The sequence below is a fragment of the Pantherophis guttatus genome, chromosome 5, assembly GCF_059756535.1.
Source record: "Pantherophis guttatus breed Tessera chromosome 5, ASM5975653v1, whole genome shotgun sequence".
NCBI classification, from domain to species: Eukaryota; Metazoa; Chordata; class Lepidosauria; order Squamata; family Colubridae; genus Pantherophis; species Pantherophis guttatus.
The window spans coordinates 58,243,902-58,271,440 of NC_142067.1; the positions used below are offsets into that span (position 1 = coordinate 58,243,902).

At 37.1% G+C, this 27,539-nt stretch overlaps 1 long non-coding RNA gene across 2 annotated transcripts in view; it reads left to right on the plus strand.

Annotated features, from left to right (window-relative positions):
* Positions 1–10,852, plus strand: part of LOC117669436 (uncharacterized) — a 68,055-nt gene extending 57,203 nt beyond the window's left edge. Inside the window, exons 3-4 of one of the 2 annotated variants that reach the window (XR_004592439.3) lie at positions 5,638–5,896; positions 8,205–10,852. This is a non-coding gene — a long non-coding RNA (uncharacterized LOC117669436). Of the gene's footprint in view, positions 1–5,637 lie in introns of both variants that reach the window. The other variant, XR_009623135.2, reaches the window with a different exon arrangement.
* The last annotated feature ends 16,687 nt before the right edge of the window (positions 10,853–27,539 follow it).

Sequence of the window (27,539 nt, forward strand, 5' to 3'; positions counted from 1 at the left end):
ATTGAAAATCTGTGAGAAATCTCAAACATGCAAACCAAAGAATATTTCTGAGCTAGAAGAGTTCTGCAAGGAAGAGAGGGAATTTTTTTAAAAAAGCAAGACAGAAAGAGTCTTAGCTAGTTACAGGAAATTTGTTAATAGAAGGTGTCATATCTGTCAAAAGTGGTCTTATGAAGTCCCAACTGGAAAAGTGCTCAAATTTCTGCACCTGCTATATTTACTGTTTTCTTATTTTAATTTGCAAAAGTTTGAAGTATACATACCAATTTTCAAAGATGCCATGGGTTTCTGTATGAAGAGATTTTGTTATTATAACAAAAACACTTATGGCTTTATTGAAACATATAATCTGAAACAAGGTGCTAAACTTTTGCATGCATCTCTACCTTTAAATATCATAGGAGAGCTTTATGTAAATGCTCAAACTCTTATAATAGTCAATCTTATAACAGGGCACTGTTTTATGACCCTAATCCAGGCAATGGTATGCTTTATTGGGTATATTGGTTCCTATGTCCTGAAATGACAAGGTATTTTCTTACTATAATCAGTATTACAACTGTAATAATATTGTGGCTGCAATACATTGGAAAAAAAGAGTAGGACAAAATGTGAAAAATAATGCAGCAGCATACACAATTTTTGATCCAGCATTCTAGTTAATCCAGTGTCTATCACACAGACACAATGTATTTACAGTTTGAAGATCTATAGCTTAATTTTGCATTAGTCAAGAAACTTTACTATTTCTGAGTTCTTCAAATGGAAGTTTTTCTATCATTGTGGTAGAAAATCCTTCATCATTCCTGCAGAGAAACTCTTTAAGATTCAAGCAGGGATACTCTTTACTCTTTGCCTCTATGTGAAGAAAAAGGAAGCTTCACCAAGCAATGATAAAGGATACAGAGGAGCAAGCAGATGTAGAGAAGGCCCTGACCTTCCTGTCACCAGTACACAATAGATATATTGTCACTTCTGCCAGCTGTCTTACACAGCCAGAAACACCTAGCCATCCGAAAGCTTTCCCTCTTGCCCAATGCCATGCTCTCCCCTCTACAGTATGGGATGGTAAATATAAAAGGGTACCATTAGCTGAAGGCTTTGCCCCTGTGATTCTATAGAAACTACAAAACATGTTGCTCCTTCTGTCGAGACATCAGAACCAGATTCCTACTCCCTCTGACTAGCAGATATCCTGGTTGCCCAGATTCGGCTTACTGTATATTCAGATGCTGCTCAGAGATGAAGTATCCTTTGGTACAATGCTTGTAGCCAGTTTTTTTGCAATTCTCTCAAACCCTGATGGGCTAGCGTCCCATAATATATTCCCTGTAACTATAGTTTGTCTAAATTTTAGATGTTATTACTTCTTTATATTAATAGTTTTAGATACTTTAATTTTGCTATAATTATTGGATGCCATTATGCTTAATATATTTTTAGTATTTATATTATGATCTAATATGGGCTATATCCTGGATCTTATTCATTAGATGCTAGTTAGCTCATTCTAGAAATGTATTTTAATCTGTCTTAAATTTTATTTGTTCATTACTTGTACTCGTCTTTGACTGTGATAAACTCAAACACCAAATGATATCTTCCAAGGGATTTCTACCATATTTATTTAACATATTTAACAACAGAGTCCTTGGGATTTAGATACATGTACACTTTGCCATGGCAGTGTCTTTTCTTTAGAAACATAAGATAGCAAAAAATTAAAAAAGGCCAAATGAGAACAGGTGCTTCAGATAATATTCTGCTCTGTAAGATATACATTTACTTGTGGGTTTGATTTTACCAAAATGAATGAGTACTGCTTATGTAGATGGATTCAAAATGGGGGGTTTAGTCTCCAAAGATAAAAATCAGTTTTGTTTTGTTTTGTTCACAGCCTTAAATGAAGAAAACACCTGATTTGGTGTATTAGAGCCCATTACTTCTGTCTTTTTTTATAAAGTTGGTTTGCAGACTGATTCTCCCCTCCCCCCGTGAAGTTTTGTGAATAAAATTGTGCTGCAAGATGTCGTGACTAACATGCCATGAAGCTTTTATTCAAACAGCAGATGAAGTTGGTTCGATTTAGAAAGGAGTAGGAGTTGGAACATTCCACGGAAGCTGAGAGAGCAAGGCTGGCTAAAATAAATACCAAGGAGGGAAGGCTGAGGCCCAGCAGCTCTTGGATTTCAGTGCCAAAGGCTGAGGAGGCTATTATTCAGAGTATATCTCTTGAGATATAACATTAGACAAGAACTTTTTACGACTGGAGTGTGACATGTGATTGCAGAGCACTACGAGATATCCTGAAAGTGCCGAAGTAGAAAATAGTCATTTATTGCTCCTTGCAGTTATTTTTATTGATCTGATGCCAGATATTATGCTACGGCACAACACAACTGAGGGTAGCAGATGTGTTTGGTGTTAAGAAGAAAAAAGGGCAGAAGAAGGAAAGGAAACCAATACCTGAGCTGTGGATGGAATAACTGTAGAGGGGCTTGTGGCTTCTTTGGATTACTCCAATATTGCTTCGTACCAGATTTAACCTTTCAATATGACATCTCTTCCTCCTGTAGCCTAGTATTTGTTATTTGGTTTACTGGGTTCAGATGTGATCACAAGTTCTGAAATGCTAGATAGAGACCCTGAAGGAATTAATTGCACTTCCTAGTTCAGTAACTTTTTTTTAACAATTCAAGAAAAATTGATGAAATCTATATTTGTCATTTATGTAACATGTGCAGCAGCAAGCTTGATTGTGCTTTCCTGGTAAACAAATGGGTGGTTAGACAATATAAAATTGCTTTCCTAGAATCTAGATAAGATGAAGCTAATATAATAAAAACAACACCAAAGCTTCATGTACAGACATCTCAGAATATATTAAGTTAGGTTACAATCACTCTGCTGCTTGGAGATATAACTTGGAGGTTGGAACACAGTACTAATTCATTAGCTGGTTGTGATGACTTCAGCAATATAGTTAATATAATTCTCAATCAGTTGATGTATGTTAAAGTTGCGCATATTCTTCTTCACTGGATCTCACATATTCAAAATCTAGTAAAGTAACATTAATTATGGATTTTAATGCAGAAGCAAAGAAGGAAATTTTTCAGCAATTTGGTGAAACTTTCTGAAGTTCTGTTTACAACATACAGGTAGTCCTTGACCATAATTGGGAGCACAACTTCTTTCATCAAGTGTTGCAATTATTAAATGAGTCACACCCAATTTTAGGGCCTCTTTTGGTCATTACATGAATCACCACAGTTGTTAAGCAAATCATACGGCCATTAGGTGAATTCTGCTTCTCCCATTGACTTTGCTTGTTGGAAATCCCTTCTCTTCCTCCTCCTCCTCCTCCTCCTCCTTCTTTTTCTTCCATATCCGTCACAGGACATTGGCGATCATGTTGGCGATCCTATTTTTATGAACAGCCGCACAAAAAATGCTGTTGAGTTTTGTCCAAACCAGTCCCTTAGGTTTTGAAGCCATGATGTTCTTCTTCTGCCTGGACCTTGTTTGCCTTCAATCTTTCCTTGGAGGATTAAGTGAAATATGCTATATTTTTCTGGGTGTTGCATCACATGTCACATGGAAACCTCTTAGGAAGGGCAAATGGAGATCCCCTAACCACGGGGACACTGCAATGGTCATAAGTGACAGAACAGTCACAAGTCACTTTTTTTCAGCACTGTTGTTTTAGAAATCAAATGTAGTGTCTAAAACATTTGGGGAATCAGTAGCCTTCCAGAAATTACTCAACTACGACTCCAAATGATCCCAGAAGATTACTTAATTCTGGGAGCTGAAATTCAATATTATCTGGAAGACTACAAGTTTTCCTCACATTTTTGAACAACTTTGTTGATCTAAAATCTGATCAGTTTCTTTTTGTTTGATATTTCATCTACCAAGGGAATTATGAATTTTGCCTAGGGAGTTAGATTTTCAAGCAAGTGAAGCAGTAGAAGCAGAAATCAACATTAGTTTGTGTGTTTTTCTTCAAACCACATGTTTTAGGGAAAGTCTTGGGTAGAAATCGAAACCATTACAGTGATGGAAACATTTGCCTTAATGCTGACTAAATGCACAACTCCATGGATTCAATATCACATGCAAATACCACTTTCTTTTTTGACATTTGTTTTGCTTCAAAATAATAAACTCTAGATAACATTTTATCACAGTTATTTAATTGACCCAATTAAATAAACCATGTATGAGTGTAATGTATGAATTATATATGCATAATAATGGGAAATACATGGGACAATCTCTACAGTCTTCAGATGCATTGGATTATACAGGTAGTCCTTGATTTACAACCATTCATATAGTAATCATTTGAAGTTACAATAGCACTGAAGAAAGTGCCTTATGACAGTTTTTCACATGACTGTTGCAGCATCCCCTGGTCATGTGATCAAAATTCAGATGCTTGACAACTGGCATGTATTTATGAAAGTTGCAGTATCCTAGAGTCATGTGATCACCTTTTGACAAGCAAAATAAATGGGGAAATCAAATTCACTTAACAACCATGTTACTAATTTAACAGCAGTGATTCATTTAACTGTGACAAGAAACATCATAGAATTCAGCAAAACTCATTTAATAGCTCTCTTGCTTAGCAATAGAAATTTTGGATTCAGTTTTGGCCATAAGTCAAGGTTTATCTTAAATTACAAAGCCACTATAACTGGGATACTTGGTTTTTAGTTCTTCCCATCTGCAAAGCTCCAGATTTGGTAAAACTGTTCTAAACGATATTAGTTTCCTATATATACATATATGTGAGAGAGAAATTGCTGAACTTTTTCCTAAGGCTGGCTTTGATTTTTGACCATGCAAGTCCTGGTAATTCTTTCCTTTCTAGCCATGATTTTGCTAGTGATCTAAAATATTAGCTAACAATTGTTGTGCCAAGTCATGAGGATAAGTTTCATCATGTCACAATGCTGACCCTCTAAGATCTTCTGTCTGAATTTCTTTTCTAGATCTAAGATGGAAAGGTTCTTAGGCAGTTACTTACTGTTTTTTTAAATTAAGAGCTAATATTGTGAGAGTTCTTATTCAAGAAAATTATAATCTGTCACACCAGAAAATCTGCACCCATCTGTTCATACACATACATGCATACATGGAGGAAATCCTTTGATACTCTCTTTTTTGGTTAAGTAATACATGTTTGCAGGATGTACTGCAAGCTCTTCTTCCCTGAAGAACTTTTTAGCTTTTATCACAAATCTGCCTCTTGTTGCTTTTTTAACATTTGGGTTTTCACAAAATCAGTCAGTCAGACCTCACTTGTGAAGCTTAGGGGTTTTTTTTCTCTCTCTCTTCGCTTTTTTATTACACCCACATAATTACAACAGCACAAAGAGTGGGCTGATGAAGCAGCAGTACTTTCAAAACCACATATTCTGATCTCCAAGCAATCTTTTCCACCTACTTCTTCCCCCATCAGCAGGGGTGTCAGCTGTGTTGCTTCTAACATACTCTGAGTCATCTTCTCAAGCAGTTTGTAAATACTTAAACGCACCAATCAATGTCATAGCAAAGTACCTAGTTACAATACGGTGGAGGGTCCTCAACTTTCTTTCAAATTGATAGAACTTTTCTTGGTTACAGCAGAACAATTGGCAGCTCTTCCATTGGCCTTTGCAATTATTCTTTTAAGAAGCAACTCCATCAACCTTAATCAAAAAGAACTCTTCTAAATACTTCTTTGGCTGGAACCTTATGGAAGAATGGCCAAATGATGATGCTTACTGAATGCAGGAATACTGCCCTGTAATGAAATGCAATGTTGATACAGAAAACATGTTATAAATGACGTCCTTATTGGGTGTTGTGTGTGATGACATTCTGCATGGAGCTCATAAGCCAGGTAAGATCATTTCAAGTATCTGCTATGGTTTGAAATCCAGAATCCACAGATGGTAGTATCATTTTCAGGAGTTATTAAAATATCATAAAAATGTGTAAATGCTTTCAAGTTCTCAGGAGTTCAACAAATTTGGCTGTACAGCAAACAGAGACTGTGTAGAAACAATATTAAAGAACCACATCTACAAATCAGAGCAGATCTTGTGCCCATAAGGACTGCAGTTCATGAGTATATTGGAATTGGTCTGCAGTAAGTGTTGCAAGTATCAGATTATGCCTAATATTCGGGGACAAAGATCAAAAGGTTGGCATGCCTACATATACAGACCAGGGGTGAGTTCTACTTATCTTTACTACCAGTTCACAACGGGATCACGCGTGCGCCCTCACTTTGCTCATGAGTGCGTCTTGCTTCTGCGCATGCGCAGATCGCCGATGACGACATCCAGGGCAGTGGATGGGGCCTCCCGCCGGTTTTACTACCGGTTCTTGCGAACTGGTCTGAACCGGGGGCAACCCACCACTGATACAGACTATATTGTCTGTCATCCCTGCCCAACATATTTTTTCTTTGCTTTTTGTAAATACTATATTCATAGATCTTTCAGGCTGATTGTGCCACAGTAAGATATATACTTGAGTAATCAAGAGTGCATGTATGTATTTACTTTCCTCTTATTTATATATCCAATAATGCTTTCACATCATGTGCTAGTATGATTGCTGTTGGGTTAGGCATCCATAATCATATTACATCTGACTTGTAATACAATATAGTAACTACAGCATATTGTTTAGTCAATTGACCATATCAAGAAGACTTGTAATACGATCACCTTACAGAAAACCAATTGATTTACAATGGATCAATTGACTCCTATCTGGGCACCAACATAGACATGCATGTACATTTACACACAAATACAGAAATTAACAAGTGCAGTTGAACAAGCAGCAATAATCAGTAGGGTGGTATACAAATTTAATAAAACAAACAAACAAAACAAAACGATCAGTTGCTGCTCCTGGACTGTATCCTTCAAATTAAACAGGGCCTATTCTTTTATTGGCTCACACTTTGAAGCCATGGCAGAGTTTTAGCAATCAAAGGAAAATAACACAGACATGAGGTTTCTCTCCACTTGACCAAACCATTAAATCATTTAATGTGATTAAGATAATACATGGATTATTTTGTTATTATTCAGTGTATATTCCTTAAGTTTAAACACCCAAACACTTTCTTGTTTTAATTAATTTTTAGGGCCCCATTTTACTTGCTAATATTTTCCAAATATCCAGTGAAACCAAATTACAACCTAAATAACTGCTTTCCAGTTTCAATAATTTCAAACCTTTATGGAAAAAATATTTTTCAAAAAAAAAAAAAAGTGGGATGAATTATCAGTTCTTTCAGCATTGATCTAAGCTACAGTTTTACTTAATAGCTGCAGCCATGCAGGCTTTATCCTCCCCATCTTTAGTCAATTGTTTCCTCAATATTACAAATGATTTTGAAAAAAACAGCCCATGATCACAATGATCACAGCCAGTGAGATTTTGCAGTATGAAAATGTAGCATGCTCAGGTCAAGCCAGAATAACTGCAAATTATTCCTTCTTGACTAATTGTATGTACCCCTGGATCCAAGAACTGTGAATGGGACAACATCACAATTTTTATAACTAACATGGCTTGGCTACATGATAATGCCATTTAAGATAAGACAACTGTTTTGAAAGAGAATATAAACTGAGTGCTGAAAATTGTGGGGAAAACCAAGTGTCTTTCAACAATGCTGATGATGTTTAGGAAAGGCAGTACAGATGTCACACATTTTTCCCACATGGCAGTGGACATGTGGGCTGCTTTCCCTTCTACATGAAGCTTATCTTTTTGTAAAAAAAAAAGGTGCCATGCATGAAATGACCTTGCCTGACTAGCAGTTTCACTTCCTCTGTTGTGCAATGCAAAAGTCACCGAAGCTGAAATGAATGAGAAGTTGATGAATGAATATTTAGATAAACATTAAGGCTCCTTGCACATGAGAATTAATTGCAGGAAGACAGGATTCCTGTTTGCTTGAGAGATGCTACTCCTGGAGTCAGGGAGAAATCATTCTGAATCAAGGTAGTGAGATGCACCCTGAAGCTGTGCCTTGTTCATCTCCTAAGGACTCTTGAGAAACATTTTGGTCCTCTATTCAACCCCCTGGGCACCAAAATAATGAATGAGAGTAATTGTGAAGATGAAAAGCTTTCCAACTCACTCCTTTATTTACTTTTTCTATTATTTCTTTCCACTCCCAGGTAAAGGAATGAAGTTGGCCTGAAAGATAGACCTGCAGAGGTGTGGCAATAAAGTTAACATGAAACATTGCTTAATAGTTAGTCATTTTTTAATAAATTCTGGAGGAGGCTATGAATCATTTGTTTAAAAAAAACCCTTCTAAATCTTAAATTCCTAATTTGGTATGCATATATTCTATTTGTACATAAGGGGATTAATAGAACCCTTAGACAAATACGCCTCTAGCATATATTTTATATTCACTTTGCCATGTTTGTGGATCACGAGAGAGGAAGAAATGTACATTTCTATTAAAATAAAAATAGACGCATAACTCCTTTCATATCCTAAAGGATTTGGCACAAAGCTTCATCTCTTCCAGGAAAGGTATTTTTCTTAGCAAGCACAACAAGTAGTCAATTCATTTTTTTCAGATGATCTAGCATTATCTATGCATAAGATAGCAGTAAGTTTTGGTAAATCCCAAGCTTGAGCAAAACTGTATAAAGCAAGAAAAACCCAGAAGCTGTGGAATATTGGATAACTGTTGTAGGGATGCAATGGAATACCAGGCATATCAATATCGAATGAATTCTCTCTAGAGAGAGTAAACCAATCTGGCTGACCGGTACAGCAAGAATATTTTCTACTGTAAGGTATAACGGGAACCATATACAAAACTGTAGTCCCATTCATTTCAGGGTTTTTAAAAAGACAAGCAGAACTTCATAGGGATTTATTTTTGTAATAATTACACAATGATTATCAGTTCCATGGCATTCAGAACCTTATTTAGGGTGGAAAGACATTCTCCCAATTGATGGCAGAAACTAGCTAACCTTAGATGGCCTTTAAAAAAAGCAAACCAGAATAAGACCTGGCTAATATATGGATAGGAGTCAGCCAGGGAATCTTAACACTGAACTAAACTGGGAAGGTAAAAAAAAAAATCCCAGAAGAGGGTGATGGCAATCTACTTCTGTACTGTTGTCAAGAGAAGAATACGGACAGTTTATGTTGATAACAAGCTATTTTATCAGGAGGGAAGAAGGAAGGGAGGGCAGGAGGAAAGAAGGAAGGAAGGAAAGAAGGAAGGAAGGAAAAAAGGGAGAAGAGACAAAAATAAAACCAATAAAGCAAATCATTTTATTTGGAAGAACATTAAAAATGAACAGAAAAAAAAAGGGGGAGGGACAAGTGAAAGGATGAATAAGGCACTACAACCTTATACTACATTATTACACTTCAACATTGTTGGAGGTCCAAATCCAATGGCACCCATTTTTCAGAATCTCATTACTTATTCACCACAAGGGGCCAGTAGTGTGTTGACAGAGAGTTTTGGATTTACTCTATATTTTCTCTTTGCTTATCTCTCTGTCTATCCTGTTTTAAGAGATTGCTAATCTGAGGTCACTTTCTTTTGCCTTTCATGATCTAGATACACATACATGAAACACCTACTCTTAGTCTCTCCTTTGGATGGGATATAGCTACCTAGGTGCTGGGAATTGTTTTTCCCTCTGATGTTTTTCCTTCAAATAAATCCCTTTTCTATTATAATTACAAATTTTGCTTCTCTGAACATTGTTCAGATTGGATATTTACCCTCAGAACACATAGGATATATTAATCTCCAACAATTACCAGATTACAGGCCATTTCTTAAAGAAATTGCAGTCTTTCTATTATATAATTCCTTTGTTGTAAATAAAATGTGTGGGCATGTAGGGTCTATTTTATTAATTGCTATTTTGATTTGTCTCTTCCCACTGCTGTTACACCCCTTAAGAGCCATCCGTGCCTATTAGAGTTGCCTATGTGATGGGCAGAGTAAATGCAAGGAAGAGAGCTTGGAGGTGGGTATATGACTGAATCATACCAGGGTGTGCATAATTAAAGAATTATTTGGAAGATGCACTTCAGACTGCGCATGTGCGTACCATCTGTGCTATTCGTTACAGTAGCTCATTTTTTTCAGGCTACTGTGAGGCTAAAACGATGCTGCTGCTGCTGTAAGTTTGCAGACCTTTTAAGATTAATGCCCCTTTTAAAGCAGACACAATTTTCTTCAGGCCCATGTAAGGACTGTTTTAATGAAAAACAGAGAGTGATGTGCTTGCATAAAGTCCAACACACTTCTGAATGATTTTAGGATATGTACAATATGCGCACTAGAGTTCCAACATCATGTTGTTACAATGTTTTGGGTATTGTTTGTACCCAACAATACCATGTTTTTTTAATCGTGATGTTTGAAGCATGTTTCACAATGTATATACCCAGCTAATTATGTCTCAATCACTAAGCACTGACTATAATTTGAGATCTGTTGATGTGGTTTATATGTGGTTTGTTCTATGTATGAGGAATAGAAAAGCATGTTTTCATGTATAATGAGGTGTCTTTGGAGAACTCTATCCATATACTTCCCCAAGTCCTCCATGACTAATTTCTTATTTAGATTCAGAAATATAAACAGTATTACATCAAGTAATATAACTATTTACATTCTGTTTATATTTTATTTTATATGCCTTAAATTTCATTGTTGCTGAGGAATTAAACCTATGTATGTATATTTGGGGTTAGATTACATGTATTGTTTCATTACATGTAATGTTTTACCTTTGAAAAATACAAATAAATGCAAATGAATACCTTCCTATATTTTAGTTTCCTTTATGACTGTATCAAAATTATTGAAATACAGCTGTCCACACAAATGTACACTATAGTCAGTGTATGCTGTCATTATAATTACTTCTTGCTATAATGCCAGTGATATGTGATGATAGAAAAGTAAATGAAAAATCAAATATTTACCTTCACATTGCAGAGTGACAAATGGACAGAGTAAATAATGGTATTTTCAAATAAAATGTGGCATGGAGCAAAAATACTTTGGTACAGCAACTTTGTCAGCGAAACCTATCTTGCAGCCATTTGTGACGATTAAAAGATCTCTATATAAATTAACTTAATCAGTTGAAGAAAAGGGAGGATATAAAATGCAAATGAATAAATAATAAACCTACCGTATAATTATTAATTCAAAACATTTACTGTAAACACAATTGTCCATTAAAAATTAATTATTGTGAGCTGCCTAGTGGCATACAAATTTGATAAAGAAATCTTGACATGATTGAGATTAATATTCAGTGCTTAAACAGTGCTTTGTCCCCCCCCAATGTTAAAAATGGATCTGGAAGCACCCTAAACTTCAAACTTGCTCGTAGAGAATACACTCTCACCCCAAATGTATTGCATACTGCTCAAATAGACAGACAGCCTATCCACTTACAGCACCCAAACTGTTTGGATCAAACTTCAACTTTTTGGTGCTGATATAATTTGTCACTGCAGCCACAGATACAGCAAATCCTCTGCTTCATCTGGCTCTCATATTCACTTCTCAGGAGAAGCGCATCTGATTTCCATTTAACAAGCAGCTTAACTCACACCATTCCAGGACTTCTTGCAGACTAAAATAAGTTTCTTGTTTCATATCAAGGATCAACTAAAGGAGTGACTGACCTGGTAGACAGTAGAAATGAGGATGAAAATTCTTTGCATTCAAAAGAGATATGAATTGCTTGAAATGGTGAGATGATAAGAAATTGTAGGAAAATTGAAAGGAATGGTAAGGGTATGGTAAATGTTTTTATTGTGAAGGGAAAAAAGCACTTCTTTTTTTGTGTTTGCAACAGGGTAGGCTTGATAATGGTTTCTTTGTAGTACTTGGTCAGATAGAGTCAAGAATTCTTTCTCCCGAATTCCTGTTTATCTAAATTTGCTTTATTGTCTTCAGGTGAGATGTGTTCCCAAGGGAATGAATGGACTGTGCACCATAGGAGAAAATGTTTAGGAGCTATTAGGTCAATTGACCAGGTCATTTCTGTATTCCAAAGACAATCAAATCTTGGATAAGAGCACCAACCATTTCTCAGGAAGTCTCAGGGCTTTCTAGAATCTGATGCAATCCATCAGCATCTGAGGTAGACTATTCTAATAGGTTTTTCTCCCATGCTGTCACTCTAAGACAGTGTTTTTCAAACTTGGCAAATTTAAGACGTATGGACTTCTACTGTATTAAAAAAATACACTTTTAAGAGTATGGAACCCACATGATTTTATTATTTTATAGGACCTCAAAGCTATTCTTGTTAATTAAGAATTGTACATAACTTGAAAGGTTTCAAATTGCTGGGGAGGGTGGTCTTTGGATTAAACTAAAAATACACATTTTAAAATGCTAGTGAGTTTCATGGCAGTATTATTTGGCACTATGTCAAATAATTTATTTTGAATTAAATAAATTGTACTTATATATTGTAAATGTTGCATGACTTGACCCCTATACACATAGTTTGTCATCTCTGGCAAATGTCAGAATCATCCCCACTTGCAAGTGGCATATGGGTGCCTAAGTGTGTATTTTGCCTGACACAGCACACTAACAATTTTGATCAACTTCATGAGTTACCTTTATGTATAGTGCAACATCCATATGATCACAGTTTTATTCAGATTCATCTCTTTCATTGAGCCAAATTTTATGGGCAATATAGGCAGATACATGTTGCTTTGTTTTTGCATCAATAATTTTAATGTTCTTAACCTTATTGAATAAATCTATACTTCCTTTTTAAAGATTGGTTGTCACTTGGAAAAATGTGTCCATGGAAACCTTACTTGCTTTGTAGCTGCGATGTATTTGGTTGCTATGCATTTTCCCTCTCCCCCTCCTTCTCTCATATCAAATTTGTTGGGGATATTTATTTCTTTGAAATGAAACAATAATTCATCCAGAGATATTTTGAATGCATTCATAAGCAAAGCATATAAAGATAACTTAGAACATAATATAAATGGCCAATAGCCATTGGCACGGCATTGCATCAAAGGCCATAAAATAGGTTTATTCTCTGATACAGTTCCTAAAAGTCTGTACTGACTTCTATGTTTTCTAAACTGTCCCCCAAACCCTTGGACCTTCAAATAAGCAAGTTAATGTGAATAAATTAATTTAATTGTTAGTGAAGCTTTTTGTCCTCTTAAGATATTTTCATTAAAGCTAATCAAGGAGAGAAGTAATCTAGAAGTAAGGAGAAATTTCCTGACAATTAGAACAATTGATCAATAGAATGACTTGTCTCCAGAAGTTGTGGGTGCTCCAACACTGGAGGTTTTTAAGAAGAGATTAGACAACCATTTGTCTGATTGTCCCTTCCAACCCTGTTACTCTGTTAAGTGTTAAATAGCAAAAGATGTCTTGTCCCAAGATGTCTTGCACTTCAGTTTAATTTTAATTTTAAGAAAATAGAATCTGGAGGATTGTGCTTCCAGATAAAGAAACAGCATAAGATTGCTCCCTCCCCACCTCTCATATGAATAGTATTTTATTTTTTCTGTTTTCAACATGGTTACCAATCAACATGCAACAATCTCTCACTTTTCAAAATTAGACAATCTCTGCTTTTATCAGGAAGAAAAAAGACTGCAGAGTAGCGTCAACATCCTCCAATTTCTCTGACCTAACTATTGCTGTATAAGAGTAAGTATCCTTGTACATAGAGAAAAGTTGAAATAGAGCTTCTACTCTAAACTGATGATTTCCTGGAACTTTCCAGAATTCCAGTGAGTCCAACACATGTATAGGCTGCCAGCTCTAGGAAACAGCAGTGTCTACAGGAATATCCAAATCTGCAAAACAGCAGGCATGGCACCGTAACTGAAGCCCCACTCCTTGTGCATGTGTTATTACCCCACTGAAGTTCCCTAGCGAATACGTATGAACATATGAGTATCATTGTTCAGTAGCCAATAGAAGACATTGCTTCTGCAATACTATTTATGCCATTTTTAATGCAGGGTTAACACTGTCAAGATACCTGTAAAATGGTGTGTAGTAAATGATATATTAGCATATATTCAGTTTACCATTCTCTTTTTTACCCTCAACCAGTTTCAGTGTACATCACCAATAGGATGATCACTCACATTTGGGTTTAAGGGGTAAAAATGTAATAATATAGAGATAATAATATAGAAATTGAGAGAACATGAGCAAGCAGTTAGACAAGGAGACCTGAACTCATTGGTACCCTCACACACTGCAGTCAACAAGGACATGCATTCAGTTTCACAGCTACTATGTCTGTTGACTGAACAGTGACAAAAATAGCCAGAAAAATGATTGAAGCCCAGGAAAGGAGCCCCTTGTCAGTCAACAGGAATACTATTTACCACCAGTTTATCAGGTACGGAGCTGAGGGCACAATGGCACAAGGAAACAATAATCAGTGACTTAATAGCTACCTAATTAACCACTAAATGCCACATACAACCAGGCACCATATAAATACAATGCATAGAACAACCCAGTGCACATATTCTGGAGAGAGAGAAGTTTCCTCTTGATGGGTTCCAGCATGAGCCTGAAAGTTTGGAAGAATGAAGCTTTGGTCCCAGTGACTGAGTCAGATTGGATCCTGCAATATAGAAATAAGCCAACGTATATATGCATTGTCTAATCATTCTTCTGAAAAACAGATATAGGAGATATATGAGTGATGTTCAATAATCCTATATAAATATTAGCTTACCACTTTTCAGATATTCCTTATATTAGAAAAAGCAATATTCTTAACTTGCATATGCATTCAAACATATGCACCTATACCCTTTCTCCTCCATCAACAATAGTATCCTCCTTTGAAGAAAGAAGCTTAGGAAGATGACATCCTGAAGATGTCATCTTTTATCCTGAAGATAAAATAAGCATTTCCCTGTCTTGTCTGTCCAACTCTAGGGGGTGGTGCTCATCTCCATTTCTTGGCAGAGGGAGACAATGTTTCCAAAGACATTTCTGTCCAAATATATTTCTGTTCATCGTGACTATATACCAAGATGCACAGAACACTGTTACTTCCCACCAAAGTGGTACCTATTTACTTGGATCCTTTCAAACTGCTAGGTGGGCAGGAGCTGGGGCAAGAATGGGAGCTCAGCCAGTGATACGTAGTTGGATCTCAAACTGCCAACTGACAAGCCTAGTGTCTTAACTGGTAGGCCACCATGCTCCCTTTTCTTGAAATAATACCAATCTTTTATCTAGGGATGGCTTTCAGAAGATTGACCTCAGTTTTTATTGTCAGGGATATCAGTAATATTTGAGGTAGATGACGTGATGAAGCCTGGATATGGCTGATCTGCCACTTGTTCTTTGAGTTGGATAGGATAAGTGCAGAGGTGGTATTCAGCAGGTTCTGACCAGTTCTGGGGAACTGGTAGCCGAAATTTTGAATAGTTTGGAGAACTAGTAAATACCACTTCTGACTGGCACTGCCCCATCTATTCTCTGCCTCCCGAGTCCCAGCTGATCAGGAAGAAATGGAGATTTTACAGTATACTTCCCCTGCCATGCCCACCAAGCCACGCCCCCAAGCCATGCCATGCCTACCAACTCACACCCACAGAACCAGTATTAAAAAAATTTGAATCCCACCACTGGATAAGTGGCCATTTCTTACCTCCCTCTGTTCAAGTCTCAGCTGATATTCTTTTACAAATGCATCTAATAATATGAGTATCAGACCTGGAAGCCATATTTCTACCTTTGTGCCTTCAGGCTTCAGGCCTGCCACAAATCCTACTGTGGGAAATTGGGAGAGGGGAAGAAGATAGAGAGAATAATATATCTAGTCACAATACAATTCTTTATAGAAAGTTAAGGCCATGGGGCCCTGCAGCTGTGTGGAGAAGAATGAGGAGGTATCTTCTGTTCTGGACAGCAATTGATTGGATGTGTGGTGGACATGTGGGAGAGGAGCAAGGTCTTGAACTTTCTTTTGGGTGTGGAAAACCTGGGTTCCAGGTTTTGCTTGTGTAAGTTAATTGAGGAAATAGGTTAAGGAAAGATTTACCTTTGCTTTTCTTTAAGAATAAAAAGTTGAATTAAAAAGTATTCTGTATCTTTCTCCTTCTATCCCAAGAGAAAGGAAAGCTGGTAAAGCCCTCCCTTGTTGCTAGACATGTCTATAAGATAAGGTAAAAACAATTAAGGCAGTGGCCATGTTGAAATAATCAATATGATATGAATCACATAAAATACAGATTCAGTTGCAATCACACTGCTATGGCTGTCTTTTTGCAAGGCAGTGGGAAGCAACAGCCAGTGAGTAAAGAAGGGTGAGAGGATGTTCCTATACAGTAACCAACTGCAATTGAAGTGTTGGTCAACAATGAAATAAAACACATCAGGAAGCTGCCTGTATTAGAGTGCTATTGCTCATTGGTTGCAAGCTAGTTCCCTCTACATTTAAAACTTGTACCTATGTGTTGTTGGCAGTTTTAATATTTGATTGTACAAGAAAAGACAGGTCCATATAGTATTCCCATGTCTGGAGAAGATTTGAAACCACAATCTATTGCTGTGCTTATGCTCAAGGAGTTCCATGCAACATGACATGAGAAACCGGCTCAAACTCAACCCTTCCAAGACTGAGTGGCTGTGGTTCCCGGCATCCCGATATAGTCAGATGACTCCATCTCTGACTATTGGGGGCGAGTCTTTGGCCCCCACGGAGAGGACTCGCAATCTGGGAGTCCTTCTGGATACGCAGCTGTCCTTGGAGGAACATCTGACGGCTGTGGCCAGGGGGACTTTTTTTCAGGTTCTCCTGATACGCCAGTTGAGGCCCTTTCTTGATTGGGATTCCCTGCGCACAGTCACTCATGCCCTTGTCACCTCTCGCCTGGACTACTGCAACACTCTCTACATGGGGCTCCCCTTGAGGGGCACCCGGAGGCTCCAACTGGTCCAGAATGCGGCCGCACAAGTAGTTACGAGAGCTGCATGGCGCTCCCATACAACACTTCTCCTGCATGAGCTGCACTGGCTCCCAGTGGTCTTCCGGGTGCGCTTCAAGGTGTTGGTTATCACCTTTAAAGCGCTCCATGGCATAGGACCTAGATATCTTCGAGACCGCCTGCTGCTACCGATGGCCTCCCATCGACCTGTGCGCTCCCACAGAGAGGGCCTCCTCGGGGTGCCATCAGCCAAACAATGTAGGCTGGTGACCCCCAGGGGGAGGGCCTTCTCTGTGGGGGCACCCACCCTCTGGAACCAACTGCCCCCAGAGATAAGGAGAATCCAAGACCTTGGTGCCTTCTGCTGTGCCCTTAAAACTTTCTTTTTTCAGCAAGCCGGGCTGGCTTAACACTTTTAAATGTTTTTAACTGGTTTGTCATTGTTTTTTAATTACGGGGCCAAATTTATATATATCTTTTTAATAGTATTTTAATGTTTGTAGTTTATGTTTTTATTTGGCTGTACACCGCCCTGAGTCCTCAGGGAGAAGGGCGGTATATAAATTTGATATAAATAAAAATAAATAAAATAAATAAATTTTGTTGATCAGAGGGCAGATCTCCAGATTGTCACACCAAAAGGAGCCTTTCTCATTTTGAAAACTGTTTTGAAGACATAGCGGGAACAGATAACTGTATTTTTAAAAATTCAACAGCATTTTGAGGATTATTGTGAACAGCATAGTGATTATTTGAAACATCTACAATGACTATTCCTATCAATATTATTACTTAAAAGAAATAATCAGTTAAACCTTACTTAATCAATTATTCAGCAATTTAGAAGAATAAAATATAAATCTACTTTTCAGTCTGCTTTGGAGAAAAACAAAACAAAATAAAAATGAACATATTATATTGCAGCCCATTCCTTATTGAAAGTTGAAGGAAAAAATCATGCTTAATAGATTATTTGTCCCATTTCTCACAGATAACTTTAAAGTTAACAATACATTTTCTGTGCATCGTCTTTATTTTGTCTTGCAGTAATCTGCAATCAGCCTTTGTTTTGGAGCATGCCAGGAAAGGCAGTAAAATAAAGGCTACCATAGAAGTTCATTTGTAAAATTGCTTTAATATACTGTATATCAATGATCTGACAAAATGAACATTTTCATAGCACAGTTCAATCAGTGTGAGAGGTTTTTTGGTTTCCAGTTGCTCCTTCCTGTGCTCCTGATTCTGCCTACTATTTTCTTGATGAAATTATTGACTCTTAAATTGCTGTATCTTGGATGAATACAGCTTAATGTCTTTGATAGGAGCATATTTGGATGAGATGTGTTCCTTCCTTAGTGGCTTCTTCCCATTTATATCAGTGTCTTTTAAAGATGAAGTCTCCCTTGAACTGCCAGTGACTGCATAGTTATGTACATTACTTATATTTAATTGTTAAATATATATTCCATCTTTTGTTTAGCAGTTCAAGGTGGCATGCATAGTGCTCTCTTTGTAATGACTGGCCAAAATCACCCAGTGAGCTTCTGAAGCTGAGGGTGGGTCTGAACCTGAGTGCCAGTCCAATTCATGACCACTGTACCACATGAACTCTTCCAGGCAACAATACAGACAGACTTGGCCATTATCTTTTCCTGGGATTTCCTCCAATTTCCTGCTTAGGTTTCCATCTATGGGATTCTTGATGGCCTTTCATTAAACTATGAACCAGATCCAACCCTATCTAGGTTTTCTGAAATTTTCTATGATTGATTCCGGCTGTGACATATAAATTACCTCTCATGTTTTGTACCACCTTATTAATAACTTGGTCTTGTCTTTCTTAGTAAATCTGGTTTGCTGTGCAAGATGAAATTTTCATTTAAACTTAACAGTTAAGGTAGCAAATATTAGGTTACCATAGGAATGCGAGCTGAAATATAATTCATTATAATTCAAGGTAGCATGAGTAATACAATGAATAACCCTATTGTCTTCATAGTACTGCTTTAAATCTTTATTGAAAAGCTATGCATAACCACCTTATTTTTATTACAGCTTATACTACTGAAGTCCTTGGTCTGCTCATTAATTCCTGATAGTATACTTTGAGATTAGATTTAGAAACAACAAAACAATAAAAAGAGGACAGAACAACTTTATAATATTTTTCTAGTTTATAGCCTTTATCTTAGAAATTAATGAAATAGGCTTCTAAAGAGCAAACAGTATCTATTCATAAAATTCAATTCCTAGTTCAACCTTCTTAAAATAATAAAATCATAAAGTGGTTGCTTTAATTGTTTTTGGTATATCTGGGCTGCTTATACACTTAAGCTGCTCCTATACTGTGCTCAAACTGGTTTAAGAATTTCCTGTCCAGACTAAGATGTTTTGGCAACAGCTTGCAAAGTATTCAAACTACAACTACTGCATTCTTCAACTGGGAATTTCCCCTATTTCTGAGTCCTAGTTTTGTTCCAGAAAAGCAATAGCTTTCCTATTGGTGGGTCTGGTTGGTCATATATACTTTTATATGTATTGTATATACACACATTCATGGAGAAAATCTATCTATGAGGTTGATAAGAGTCAACCATGGATTAATGGCACATGAACCAAACACTATATACATATGCTCACAGAGATAGAGAGTTAAATACATCAAAATGCACATATATTTAAGCAAGTTCAGGAAAACATGGACAGTGAATGCCTTATGCAACAAAACTAAAATGATTAAATAAGTATCAAATAAGAAAAGACAAAGAAAGGTATATCAGTCAAGTAAACCAATCAAGAAAATAATAAAGCAAAGAAGACATTAGAGAAATCACAGGAAAATGACTTCCTAATGGAAGACTGCTTAATCATAATCTTGGAAGAATTTTACTAGAAGCTGATGAAAGATAGGAAGATCATACTCCAATTGTTTAACAATGGAATGATAGAATGAAAGGATCACTTATAAAAACATTTCCAGGAATGTAAAATATAAGAGGCAATAAATTGTCAAAGGAAAAAGCATCAGGTATAAATAAAACACCTGCTGAACTTTTTAAAGCTGTAGAACAATATGCAATTAAAAGACTAATAGACAATTAAAAGAGTAATAATTCTAGGATTATAAATATGTGGATTGAAAAATATGAGAATAAACCAATTATTTACACAGTCATTGACCATTTATTTAAATATATTTAAAATACAACTATATGGCCCAGGGATTGGATAAGATTGGGATTGCAAAAATATGCAAATACCTGAATCATTTAGCTAATTCATCACACAAGCAAAGCTTTGCTTAGATCTTACAAAGAATAATAGAATCATACATGGAAAGAGCTGCCAATTAACACACGTTTCAGAAAAGGCAATGAGATATGAAATCAGATAGCTAATGTAAAAAGAATAATGGAGAAAGCAGGACTATTAAGAATGTTTTTTTGTTGTTGTTGACTATAGCAAGCATTTGACTCTATACATCATAGTTGCATATGGAGCATCTTTAAGTGAATGGCTTTCCAGAACGCTTCATTATTCCTCTTAAGAATCTTTAAACAAGAAGCTACTGTACAAATTGCATTTGAAGAAACAAAGTAGATTAGGACTTAGAGTTTAAGCTGCTTCTCTCCTGTGCTCACTCTAGCTTGACTCTAAAGACAGAAAGTGGTTGGATAACTTTCGGCCAGTTATTCTTTCTCATCCTTTTTTTGACCTGGGAAGTCAAACAAACATTTTTCTACCAAACTGCACTAGACTGCTATGATTGACTGCAATTCACCATCTTCAGTACAGAGGCTTTTATCTTGTACTGGTTCAGAATGATACACGCATATACACACATAATATATATATACATTTTCAGACAGTTAAGTCATATTCCTATTTGCAAGATTAAGTAATCAAAATCACTGGAGTTTTTAAAGAAGATATTGCACAGAACTTTGTCTGAAATGGTATATGGTCTCCTGTTTGAGCAGGGGGTTGGACTAGAAGACCTCCAAGGTAGCAGTGGGTTGGTACCGGTTTGCCCCAGTTCGGGTGAACCGGTAGCAGTGGCAGTGGGAGGCTCCGCCCACTCGCATGGGCGTCATCAAATATGATCTGTGCATGCGAGCAAACTGGTAGCAAAGGTAAGTGAAACCCACCCCTGCTCCAAGGTCTTTCAACTCTGTTATTCTATTGTTCAGTTTCTACAAGACAACTAACAACTTATATTTCTCTGCCTTTCCAGCATGCACTCTAATGTTTCTATATTTTCTTCAGTGTTAGAGATTGCACAGTAATTAAGATCTTCACTTAGCATAGAGAAAATTATCCTTTTTCTGGAGAAATAGTTCTTCCTTTTGCGTTTTTTGTTTAAATAAGTTATGAGTTTTTCAACTTTCAAATTACTTGCAGTTTCACCTGCAGCTTCCAAGTAATACATGGGCTATCATTCTTCAGCAAAAGAACCAATATACTGCTGAGATTGGCTTGCTCAAACATTCCTGTCCAAGGGGATAAATATAGGGTGAACAGGTTATACAGTAGTTTGGAAGTAGTACCGAAAAATATGCATGAAGGTTTCTTTGAGGATGAGAGGAAGGTCAATAGAGGGTGAAACTGTTTCTACTCTCCAGAAATGGCTGCCAGCTAGTTCTGACAATAGGGAAAAAGATACCTCTAATAGGAAATGGCAATAAGGATGCATATTTTCATATCTGTTTAATTTTATAGTGAATATAAATCGGTTAGAATTGGAAGACCTGACAGTGGGAATCAAAACTGGATGTCAAAATATTAACAGCTTGAGATCTGCAGATGGCACCATTTTGTTAGCTGAAAGTAAAGTTGAGTTAGATAAGCTCACTGTGAAGGTAAAAATGGAAACTAAAAAATCTGGGTTAACATTAAATATTAAGAAGACAAAGATAATGTCAACCAGCATGCTTGGGGAACTGATAGCAACTAAATGTAGATACTACTTTTTCTTTGGGCTTAACAATATGTAAGATGGACAGTGTGCTGAGAAATAAGTATAAGAGTATTAATTCTAGGGAGGATGGAAATGACAAACAAAATCATACATGATAAAGGTTTTGCTATTAACAATAGATTGCAATATTTAAACAGTGTGATCCCTCGCCCCAGTATTCCTTGGTTTTTATGAAAATCGGACATGAAAAGTGAAAAAAGGAAGATAGACACATTTGAATTATGAATTTAGAGATGCTTTCTAAAAGTATCATATACTACAAGCAGGAACAGTGAATCAGTCCTAGTTGACATCAACACTAACTGCTCCCTTGAGGCAATGATTAGCGAGGATAAATTCACATATTTGGGTCACGCAGTATAAACAGTTATTGGATTGAAAAAAAAAAAGCCAGCTATGCTTGGCAAGAATGAAGGGAGCAAAAGAATGAAGACAATGATGAGCTGGACAGGTGGTATCAGGAACATCATTGGAATGTCTTGTGACTTGAAGGTATGACATGCGAACACTAGTACACAAAAATGCTCAGCCTGTCAAAGATTACAGGCTGAAGATTTAGAGGCATCCTGATTGTGATATCAAAATGATCATAACTGCTATCGCACAAATATCTTTTACCTGTACTCATATGAAATACAAGACACCGGTATGAACTTTGGGAGGAAGAGATGGTGAAAATTAATACACGCATTCATTTACAATTTGTTAAATAAAATATTCCAATTAGGAGAAGGAATGGGGAACAGCAAAACAAGCCAATATAGCTACACAAAAAGCTTACTTAGGATCTGAAAATAAGATAGGACATTCCAGGAAATAATAACTATAGAGCTGATGTTCGGAAAATGAAAGCTTGGAGTGAATGAGAATGGGGTTACCAAAAGGCGCTAAGAATAACAATTTGGGCTTATTTAGATATGTTCAAAATAATTAGTAGGCCACTTGTTCAAGAAGGCAAATTACTAATAGATACCAATAGAAAAGTGGAGCTATTTTCTATTTTGATTCAATCTTGATAAAAAAACAAAATCAAAATTTCTTCCAAGGAAATTGTAAAAAGCAGGATGGAAGATTGCAATCAAGAAATGCATGGTCAGGAACATTTCTTTACTTTACTTTAAACTACTTTACATTTCCAAGACATATGAAGTGACAGAAAGAAAACAAAGATCAGTTTTGCAAAAACAGAGAAAAGAAAGAAATCCACAAAATTGCAGACCAGTCTGCAGATATCTGACATCTGATATCTTGTATAAGAGAACTTTCAGAGGTTGAGAAAGAAAAGAGTGTATTTCAAAAATATGACAAAGTAAAACAGATGGGTACTTTACTTTGATCAGATACAAGTGCTATTATCTCTTCTGTTGGGCAATTTGGGAAAAAGAGATGAAACAATCCTAAATACCCCACCTCCATTCATTCATTAATAAAGGAAGTCCTGAAATTTCTGTATCCCAACCTCTTTTTTCCCAGCATGACATTTGATAGTGAATATATATATAGTGAATATATATATGAACCGGTGGTTAAATTACCCCGCTCCCGCTATCAAAGTGGATCCTGGGTGCTGCGCTGCAATGGAGAAACGGGCAATGGAGCGGCTGGTGTGAGGGAAGGAAAAGGCGGCTTTCCTCTTTCTTCTCCCTTCTCCTCCTCCTTCCCTCGTGCTGGCCACTCCGTTGTCTGTTTCTCCATTGCAGCGCATCGCCCAGAATCCACTTTGATAATGGGGTGTGTGTGTAATAATTTGCCTGGCCAAACTAACTCTGCAGTCTCCCCTACATTGGGCCCAGCTTCAATCATGCTGCCAACTTAATTCCTCACCCCCTCACTTTTGCCTGCAGACTGACCAACACCCCCTGCACACAGCTCCACAGGGAGGGGGGAATCCCTCCCTCCACTTGCCCCCTTCCTAATTCCTCACCTTCCTATGCAAGCTCTTAGGAGCACAACTCCTTGTGTCTATGGTAACTCCCCTCCTTGTTCCTCAGAAACGGCATCCAGAAGGCTGAAACAGCTGTAAGACCAATATGCAGACAAGCACCCTCAGAAACAGCCTTTTGACAAAGGGTGGAAATTTAACAACCAGTTCGCCCAGGTTCAGGTTGGCCATTGTGGGAGGTTTGTCCCTCAAGTGCGGCAGAGCTGGAGGATGGGGATGGGCCATACCTCCCATGACAGCCAATCTGACCCTGGGCAAACCGGTTATTAAATTATTTGAATCCCATCACTGCATATATGTACATACATACATACTGTATCATCATTTCATCATCATTTTAATCATTGTCTGGAGAAGAACTAGACATAGGTAATGGTTACTATGTCTAGTTCTTCTCCAGATATTAAATTTTTTCTTTCTTTGGTGAATTTATTAAGCATAACCTGGCTCTTTTTCAGGTTTATTTTTAAGCCAAATGGTTCTACTGATTTGGGCAGCTCACGTATGTCTTTGTAGTTCTTCTGGGTCTTGTGAGAAGAGAACAACATCATCTGCAAATCTTAAGTGGTTTAAATGGATTAGAGAACGAACAAAAGTATTCAATATCATTAAGAGAGTAAAAGAATTAAAATGGAAATGGCCTGGTCATATAGCAAGAAGAACTGATGGCAGGTGGACCAAGGCAGTCATAGAATGGATCCCATTTGATAAAAGCATCCATGAAAGAGACCTAAACAAGATGGATCGATGACATCAGCAAGTATTGTGGGCCCAATTGGCAAAAACATCTCAGGACTATTGATTGGAAGAGACCTTTGACCTGCGGTAGATGGACAATGGCAAAAATGATGATGATGATGATGATGATGATGATGATGATGATGATGATGATACACACACATTTCAGTTGCAAAGCATAGATCAATGTAACATATTCAATCTTAGACCTGGTAAATAATCAGGACTCCATTTGTTCATGCTTAGCAGTTCTCACTAAATCATACTCATGTGCAAAAGAGCATGCTTGCAAATTATTCTTTACCCTCTTCACAAACTTTTTAAACTAGAAGATACGTTGTATCAGGAATTTCAAGCAAATTGATGTCAGACAAAGTTGCTCGTTTGGTGGGGTGAAATCCCTTGGAAGAGGATATTGGTGCTTTAAAATCTACAACACATAACCATTCTAGAATTCCTCAAGATATAGGATCAATTTTAATTTGTTTATAACTATCTGGCATCTCTCTCTATAATCTCTGAATTTCTCAGTAAGATGAGTTCTACAATAGAGGGGGATGGATGGAAATGAGAGCCATTTTGTAAAATAATGAAGAATAGGAAAGTTGCTAAAAGCATCAGCTGCTTGTGTGTCATTTGTCAGGTTCATCAACTCAACCCACATTGATTATATTTTAGCCAATCAGCTGAATGACTCACAATTCAATGACACAGCTAGTACTGAAGTTTGCATGACCCCTTTCAAAGTATCTGCTGGGAAGATAAGATAGTTTGCAGAAGAATCTGCTATGATTTGGATATGGTATGTTGCTTGTAATATTAACAAACACATAATTCAGAGAGGAAATTTTACTTCTAACATTCTTTCCACTGAAATTAACAGAAGCTTTTCTTTTAAATGACTTGTGTTAGTTGAAATTAAGGCCTTCCGTTGAGAAAAATGGAATTTAGATCTTTGATGACATACAGAGCCAAGACTTTTATCTCTTACTGTGGTTCACAAGGGAAAGAATTGGGAGGTCCCAGCTTTATATGAAGTTATGCCCCCCCCCCCCAAAAGGTACTCAGCTCATTGTAAAGACATATCAAGACCTGTCATTTTTGGCACAGTTTGTAATGGAAGAATTAAACAAAAATGTGGCACAGACCTTGCTGTATTTTGTGGTCTGTCACTGCATAGTGATTCACATCACTATGGAGGATGTGAGTGTTCTTAAGACTTTTGTCATACGAGCAAATGAGAAATCTTGAATGTCACAGGAGGTCCGTGCGATGTTGAAGGTGAGAAACACCACTTTCAAATCAGGTGATGTGGCAGCACTTAGAATAGCAAGAGCTGATTTGAGATGTGCTGTAAAAACAGCAAAGCGGGCCTATAGTCAGAAAGTATAGAATTTACTTCTTACTTACAGGTGCCTGATCCCAGCAGCATTGTAACATCCCAGTGCAGGATGAAGCAATCAGTTTCTTTCATTCTTCCTTACACTTTGTCCTCACACAGGAATGGCTAATTCTGTCTTCATCTGTAGCTGGATCTCATTATGTCCAAGGCAAAATAGATTTTACAAGATCTTATGAACTTGAGATGTATGTGTCAAGGTATTTGGGTCATTACTGACTATAAGGCAGTTTCCCTGACATGTAAGGGTGACACGGATTTTCTAAACAAGCTAAATATGTTGTTTGGATGGTTTGAGGCTACAAACAACATTCCAGCAAGGAAGGCTGTTCCCCTCCCTGATGAGCAGGCACTCAGGTTTGAACAACTGTTGTTTGTAAGGTCCTGCGGAAAGTCAATACTCGGCAAGCTGCTGGTCCTGATAATATCCCTGGGTGACTACTAAAGGAGTGTGCTGACCAGCTGGCCACTGTTCTTACAGACCTCTTCAACCTCTTGTTGCATCAGGCTGTGGTTCCAACATGTTTTAAGACTGCCATCATTGTACCATTGTACCAGGACAATAAAGATGCTTATAGGGAAGAGATGAAGGTTCTGGTGGACTGGTGCAATAAAAGTAACCTGGTTCTAAATGTTAATAAAACAAAGGAGATCATTTTAGATTTTAGAAATGGTCATACTCCATCAGTATCAAGGATGCAGTTGTAGAGGTGGTCAGTATCACGGATGCAGTTGTAGAGGTGGTCAACAGTATTAAGTATCTGGAGGTGCAGATAACTAACAATCTGAACTGGTCTCTCTACACATCATTCTTAGTAAGCGTGCAAACCAGTGTCTGCATTTCCTGCATCGAATGAGGAGAGCACATCTTTCTCCTTCTGTCTTGGTCACTTTTTACAGAGGCATGATTGAGTGCATTTTAACAAACTGCATCACTGTTTGATTTGGTGGCTGCAGTGCCTCAGAGAGAAAGTCTGTACAGAGAGTGGTAAGGACAGCTGAGAAGATTATAGAAAGGTGGCCTCCTGTTATTCAGGATACTGCTTATAAGCGCTTTGTGCTTAGAGCTCAAAGCATGGTGAACCAAGGGGTTATTGGTTTTTTTATTTAATTCATATGTTACCCATCTAAATCTGGGTTACCTATCCCAGCTCTGGCTGGGTTGTCTAATATTTCTTTAAAATTTGAAAAAATGATGACTTTATACCATTGCACCCACCAGTACATTACTTATATTTGCAATTTATACAACATAAAAATATATTTTGAACTGCATGACTATGGCATAAATTAGAAGTGGGAATGTGTCTCTTCTAAGATGATATGTATTCCTATCCCTGATTTACTTGGGGTTATGCTAATATTTATTCAACAATTATGCAATATTAGAGTTGGTGACTCTCATTTGAGCATCATTGTTAGAATTTTCCAATGATAGAAACACACACCGTGCTTGTCTCAGAGCCTCCAAACTGCTTAAG